Consider the following 8,164-nt stretch of genomic DNA (forward strand, 5'->3'; position numbering starts at 1 on the left):
AATTTCATGGAGATCCGTTCAGCCGTTTAGGCTACAAACGCTAACAAACATCCATCCATCCATCTAAACTTTCGCATTTATAATTTTAGTAAGATATATATAGAATATTATACGAGTATATAGGAAAAATAAAAGGAAAATACGAGAACTCTGCTAATGATTATTTAGAAGTGTACACTTGAGATATAATTTTATCTTAACACATTATATCAGCAGTTTAGTGTCATGTGTTTTATCGTCATTGCAACACGAAAGTAATCGAAGTTTCCTCACTTCAAAATGACACGGATTTAGGCTCCTCCCGCACGAGGAAGTCATCTCCACTATCTTATTTCATCGTGTTTTCGTCCTCCAAATATCATTCGTCATCTCAGTCAGTTCCTTCTTGATCATGTCACCTTTCACGCAATACATCTCTTTCTAGGTCTACCTTTACTAGTGTACCTCCACATTAATAACGTCTTGTTACATGCGATTTATCCCTCCTCGTACACTAGAAAAAGTTAATCTTTAAAATTTTGCATCGTGTAGGCGCGAGTATTGCGCGAAACACATTTTAAGCGACTTCCAAAATGAAGTGGATCTAAATTTGTTTGTGTTTTTTTGTTTACTTTTTTTGTAATTTTGCTATCGCATTCAGCACGTGGTTGTCCGATTTTTGTTTTATTTTTCTATTTCTTATTCATAAACTAAATCTTAATACTGACTTATGTAGTTTCATAGTTTTCCTACAGCAAACATTTTCCGCTTTATGTTATTACGGAAATATAAACGTAAACTATGGTAAATCCATAACATTTCATAATTTTGTTAATGTCTTCATATATTTTCAGTTCACGTAACATTGTGACTAATTTGTTTTCGTCAAAAAATGTTAGTTACATAAAAACATTAATACAAAATATAATAAACATAAATCTCTTAAAACCACAAGTTAAGGAAAATTAAAAAATAATGTGGTTAACAAATAATATGCAATGAAAACACGTAATTACATTTCTCAAAAATACTAATATAATTTTTTAAAGTGAAACTAGTTGTTTCCATTGAATTTACTCGTCATTTTTTTCCTGGCTGTAAAAATTTGTTCCGAATCTAACAAAATATTAGAAAATATTAATAAAATACATGGCATAGTAAACAGGCGTTATACTATACAGACCGGTGTATCCCAAAGTGGGGCAAACGCCTCGGGCTTATTCAATAGCAATTCAAAAATGGACTAGATACGATTCTAACCTTTTCAATCCAAACTATTTAAATGCAAGAAATCGGCGCCAAATGTTATAAAAAAAAATTCTTAAAAAATGCTGGTTATAAATAAAATAGACTAAAGAGGGGAGGTGATATTTTTAATGTTTTCTTTTTAAATACAAATCTTTATTTTTATTTGAATTTTACATTTTTCGATTCTATAGATGGTGAGGTCCCCTGACTACGCACAATGTAATTAATATCTTAAACAGTTTCAGCAGTTTTAATAAAATTGTACCAACAAATTACAGCAAATTATATTAATTCACATAGAACTTTTCAATAAAATTTTCTTCACTAGTTTACTTACCTCGTTTTGTTAAGAAAAATCTACATATTTTGATAAGAGATTAGTTATCTCAAACTTCCTTCAGGTCGTAATAATCTTACACTATTGTATGTATGATATTTTTTATCTATTTGTACAAATACAGTGGGTTTACACTGCTGATATATGTGTTTAAAACATTTATATCATTGCTTCTTATAAAAAACGAGACAAAATCGTCGCACTCAATGTAAGCCTAGTATTTAAGAACCTTAGTAGTCAATAAATCCGTTAAATGACATTATAATAAGGAAATAATAAAAAGTTCTTTAGAACTAGGGGATTATAAATAAAATTATTAAATAAAACATACCTTTTTCTTCGACTATTCTACCATCAATCAACAATTTTACGTCGCTGCTGATATGTGAACAAGTAAAAAAAACTACACAGAGGAACAGTTCAAAATTAACGGCAAGCTATCGAGAAACGAAGTTTCTTCTTAAATACTTTCATCTTTCTCTTCACGAACGGATCCACTGTGATTGTTTTTAAGTCAATTATACATTAAAACCTTTTCACTGATCGTACAAACACTATCTGTCAATACTGGCTGGATGCACACCGAACGTTAAAAAAGCCATTTGTCTTATGACCAGGTTAAGAAACTTTCGCGGCAAAATTTAAAAATAGAACAGTTGTACGTCAGTGTGCAAAAATGGCGTCGCGCGGTCTAGATGGTTATTTCGCTGTTATTGTTATTTCTATTGGAAAATTAGCCTTTAATGGGCGGAATGATGCGTAAAAGACTGTTAAGTCTTGCCCACGCTTACTCCGCGACACGACTGAACTAACGCAATCCTTTCGTCGTCAAATATTCAGCTTAATAATTTAAGACCAGTATATAACAGGGCTCTGTATATGGTTGATCTTCGGTGTCACATAGTGTATACGATCGCGATGTGGAACTACATAGAGCTGTACAACGCTACGTATATTTCAACAAACAAGGTTAGTTATTACAAAACATTGAATAGATAAGGATTTATGTAATGTTTACAGGAATTATATTACATAACAATCAAAACATCTTTCCCTACGCCTCTATATAAAATGATCGTTAGTTTTTTTTTAATATAGATGTTACTTAAAATGACAGTATTAGAAATACGCTCGAAAAACTGTAGATATGAAGTGGCTTAAAAGAGAATGTGACTACAATAAATAACTCAACACTTTTTATCTCTAAAAATTAAAAAAATAAATTAACAATAAGTACTTGTAAATTTTTACTTTTCAAATCGAATGGCTATCTATGAGATTTAACATTTGAATATAAATATAATTAAAATAATAAAACCAGGAGGTAATAACAGCTCTATACGATGTACCGATATAAGACGTATAGGTGCGTCTCACAGTAATTTTATTGTACACTTAGTGCCGCCTACGTCTTCATCTTTGTTCTCTAACCATTACAGTAGAGATTCGTGCAGTAGCTATATGCCACCGAACGATCGCGAATGCCGCCTATTAGTAATTCATCTAGACAATTTGTAGACGCAATTTAATATCGCTACAATTTACAAAGTGATGATATTTCGATACATATTACGACAATTTGTATAGATTTAACATACTGAAAAGATTTTAACGCTGATTGGTGGGAGTTTCCCGTTGGATTGGTTACGGTTTTTTTCCTTTTGTTGATGAAAGAAAGTACATGAATCAAAAAAAATAGTGATTCCTTTATTAACAACTAACTGTTCCTGTGCGGCTTCATCCGCATAAAATTATGAAAATTTTATTTTATTGTTTACATTTGTCAAATTATCAATTACAAATGTCAAAATGACAGGACATGATGACAACCTTGCTTCCTTGATGTTGGTAGCAACTTATGGTCTCTTTCCCACATTAGGGTCTTTATCCAAAATATTTACCCCCTAAGTTTAATGCCGTGAAAATATATAGACACAAGCTAGACGTGAGTGTAGGGCTTTTTATTAAAAAAAGGATGTTCAAAAATATGCTGTAATTGCTGACATCTTACGCAACAAAGAAGTGTGTGTTTACGCTTTATTATAACAGTATAGAAGTATATAGATAGTTAGAAAAGTAACAAAACATTTGAATTGAGACAGTACAATATTTGAAATTAACTATTTTACTTGTAGCAATATTTGAATTATTGTTATCACTTTATCTTTTGCACTGATGAAATTTAATAAAGTATTGCTAGACCTTAATTTAGTAGGAGCGACATATTGTAAATGTCTTTTATCCAAGTAATATTTGCCGATTATAATTCACCTAGTCAAATTACAATCAGACAGGATTCAAAATTATTCAGTGGCACAGTCCTATAGACAAGCACGTGATTCGTTATCTCGTTCTAGTGAAATCATACTTCATGTTACACTTTCGACTAATATGTATCGAAATATAATAATATTTTTCTTTCTTACTATCAGTATGGTATACTATCAAATAACAATTATTATCCCACTAAAATAGAGGACACCCAAAAACAGTATGTTTAATTTATACATATTATAAATTTGGAGTGTCTGTTTGTAATATCAGAAGAAAAATTCCAGATTTCGGGAAGATGTATTTGCTTTGCTGATAACGGAAATCTCGTTTTTTTTGTCTCTCTGTCTGTCCTCAAGCCGCGTTTGTTCCGGGTAATCTCCTAAGCGGCTGGACTCTGAACAAACGCGGCTTGCGGACAGACAGACAGACGAACAAAATTTTTTTAAATCCGATTTTCGTTATCAACAACGCAAATACAACATCTTCCCGAAACAGATTTCGGTTTCGAATTCTTCTTTTGATATTACAAACAGACACTCCAACTTTATTATATGTATAGATTAATAAATAGAAGATAGATAGTAAATCTATATTAACTTTATCCCTTAGTGGCCTCTTAACGAATCTGAGTGTGGCTAAATTGGGCTTAGATTTTCCAGCAATTTAGCACAATTTTTCTAGGCGATGTCGACCCATTAAACGAATAAAGTTACTTAAGATCTCGTATTTCATTTTTATTGCATGGGTTGGTATTTAAATTACCTCAGACACATTATTCCCGTAACAGGCGTAGATTTTATTTCATTCGTGTCGCGACCGAGCCCACTTGTGACCACTAAAACAACAAACTAAACCGTCATTAGTGGTTTTATTTGCGAAACTTCGCTTCCCAGAATTCGCAACCCGATGCTCGTATTTGAACGGATGTTATAAGAAAAAATAAGCAAAGGGAATTCTAAATAACTCCTGATAGATGGTCAACTGTTTTAAATATCTTGAACTAGCTGTTCCCGTGCGGCTTCAACAGCATGACACTGTAAAAACTTTATTTTATTGTTTAAATTTATCAAATTATAAATTGCAAAATGACATGACATGATGACAAACCATAGCAACCTTGCTTCCTTGACGTTGGCAGCAACTTATGGTATCTTTCCCAAATTAGGGTGTTTATCCAAAATAGTTACCCATAAGTTTAATGGCGTGAAAATATATAGCCTAAAAGGTGACATAAATGTAGGGCTTTTTATTAAAGAAACAATTATATGCTGTAATTGCTGACATCTTTGGCAACAAAGAAGTGTGTGTTTACGCTTTATTATAATAGTATAGAAGTATAGATAACATGTGTTTATAGTACAATGTGATAAATCAGCAAGTTCCAACAGATCCATTGCCTACCTTTAACCAACAAAGGAGAAAACGCACAAAAAGGAGATATTTCCCTTACCTTTGCGTCCCGTCCGCCGCTGAATCCACTTCCCCATACCATCTTAACCTTGAATAAAAAGGTCTAAAAGGAAAAAGGACTAAAATCTGACCTTTGGCCCTCATGGATCAGAAAAAACAAGGAATTGATACCACTTCAAGCCTGTCTGACGTGGTCATAGCATTGGTCGAAGCAGCGTAATCGTGAGAAATTATTGAAGCGAACTCTACCACTGTTAAATCCAAGAAGGCATATAATATATTATGTAACTGATCATTTACGTTGTCTACATATATGTTTTAATAGACACACTTCAATATTCAATAGTTATATTGCTACATGGAAGTGATCTTTAGCGCAGTAAGTAATAATTATTCAATCGACTTCATTTGTTCTGGTCGATTAGTTAATTGGACATTATTAACGTTTGAATATTTACTTGACATCTTCACTGCTCTGTACTTCAAATATAGTCGGAGAAACATTTTTGTTTTCCAAATATCCACCTACACATCTATACTTCTATACTATTATAATAAATCGTAAACACACACTTATTTGTTGCCTAAGATGTCAGCAATTACAGCATATTTTTGGATAATTATTTTTTTAATAACAAGCCCTACATTTACGTCACGCTTTAGGCTATATTTTTTCACGCTGTTAAACTTAGGGGTAAATTGTATAAAAACCCTAATGTGGGAAAGAGACCATAAGTTGTTGCCAACATCAAGGAAGCAAAATTGCCATGCTTTGTCGTCATGTCATGTGTGTCATTTTGACATTTGCAATTGAATTTGACAAATGTAATCAATAAAACAATTTTTTATAATTTCATGCGAATGAAGCCGCACGGTAACAGCTAGTTTTGTTATAAAGTCTATCTATAAATGAACATAACAATAAAATCTAACTTACTCTAGCTTTTGCCGGTTTCTTAAGGTACACCTTTGACTAAATTATCGCATAACTGTTGTGCGATTGTTTTACAGCCAATTCAACTGTTTAGTTGCACAACTAAAAGTCGAGTAGTGTGTAACTCCATATAAGCTCGTAGGAATCAAAGCGAGACTAAAGAGTTCTGCGATAGTTTAGTTTCACGTGTGTTTACTCTCTTAGTAGCTAGCATAAAATTTACAATGGTACGAACTTTGACACTAACATGTCTCATATGATCTCGTTGACATTTTGTACGTGTTTACATATGCCAGTAGCTTGCACGTCAGCTAAAATGCTCTTATACGACCATGTGTATTCCGTATACATAACTAGTATGTATGATACGCGTGCAATTGACGTATTCAAGTGCTCTTTGGCAGCGTCATGCAACAAAACAGCGCGGGCCCTCCGAAAATTTATTAGCTCATTTCCTCGCAACACGTACAAGCGCACTAAGAATAATTCACATAAAGTACTGTTTGTAAACTGCGGCCTGGTGTACGATGATTATGTGGCACCTCACTATTTTACGAGTACCAACACTAACTGCTTTTATTGCGACTTTAACCAACTAGCACGGGGAACGTTTAATTATGAAATATTTTTGTTGCATTCCATGCAACTAGAAAATATAAACATACTAATAGTATAAGGTAAAAGTGGGTTTCTATTGTGTTATCCACTGTACAGAATAATCATACTAATATTATAAATGCGAAAGTTTAGATGGATGGATATTTATTAGACTTTGTAGCCTAAACAGCTGAACGGATTTTGATGAAATTTGGTATAGATTTGGAGGATAGTCTGGAAGGACACTTACGCTACAGGGTTTTTTAAAATTACACGCGGGCGAAAGTCGCGGGCGAAATCTATAAATGCCACAGACATTTAAGAAATGTATAGACTAGACATAGTGAACATTTTTGTCACCGGTAACTTCTTTGACAGGTACTATGTTAGTTGTCAAGTTTTGTGCCACCTCATGTCCTTATGTTGACATGTTACAAAACATTTTACAAAATTATAATAAGCTCCATATTTTAAAGTAATCAGTGTCACAAAATAAAAACATCATCCTCATCACCAGCTCACTATTCTTTCCAATTGAGGGACTCGGAGCCTATCCTAAGGGGGTGTGACTAGACCTTGGGCAACCACGTAGGCTATAAACTTTTAAATATGGTTTATATGTTTTTTTTAAGCGAATGAAAGTGATGTCAATAAAAAAAACTATAAAGTCAGTAATCAGATGCCTTCGAATCTGACTTCAAGGCTCTAGTAAAGTTTTTTTTCAATCTTTATAGTATTTAATAACGCATAAACGACACAAAGAGAACATTTTTTGTGAAATAGAAACAGAACCCGACATGACTTAGCCACCTTCAGTCACATTTCTTTTACTTTAGCAAATAACATAAAGTAACACTTTATTACATTTCCACTCGTGTTATTTGACCGACCTAATGCATTTCACACGAAGGTGAAATACTGAACAGAGCAGTAGCACAGCGTAGAACTGCAGACGTCGATAAAGAATCTGTTTAAATACTGTAAACAGAAGCAGTATTGAAGGTATGTACTATGTTACAGTTCTACCCATGTGTGAAACTAACAGAAGAGCTTCAGACGTATCATATCAAGAGAACAGTATATCTTTTATGTTGAATAGTTTGTATGAAGTTGGCATATGGGTCTTTTCATAGGCATTTCTTTCATATCTACCCATTAACGGCACATATGAAGCTTTTAACGGAATTACGAAGAACTTTTTGACAAATTGTGACGCAATGAGTAGCTTGTAAGTTTTCTTATGTGTGAGAATACCCGAAGTTATGTAGAACCGTGGGTTTCCACTGCGGAACTATCATATATGTAAAAGGATTGTTTTCTCTGTTTTTTTTTTTCTAAGAGAAGAAGAATTTTTAGCCAGTGTCATGGAAACGAAAACCTACAGT

The 8,164-nt window shown here is 33.1% G+C and overlaps 1 protein-coding gene across 1 annotated transcript in view; it reads right to left on the reverse strand.

The window, feature by feature from the left end:
• LOC106103244 (laccase-4-like) overlaps positions 1-2,341 on the reverse strand; it is a 49,062-nt gene extending 46,721 nt beyond the window's left edge. Inside the window, exon 1 of the mRNA XM_013282941.1 lies at positions 1,896-2,341. The gene's annotated coding sequence lies outside the window, so the exon portion shown is untranslated. The remainder of the gene's footprint in view (positions 1-1,895) is intronic.
• Positions 2,342-8,164: the final 5,823 nt, after the last annotated feature.

The sequence above is a fragment of the Papilio polytes genome, unplaced genomic scaffold (genome assembly GCF_000836215.1).
Source record: "Papilio polytes unplaced genomic scaffold, Ppol_1.0 DF823835.1, whole genome shotgun sequence".
Lineage (NCBI taxonomy): Eukaryota > Metazoa > Arthropoda > Insecta > Lepidoptera > Papilionidae > Papilio > Papilio polytes.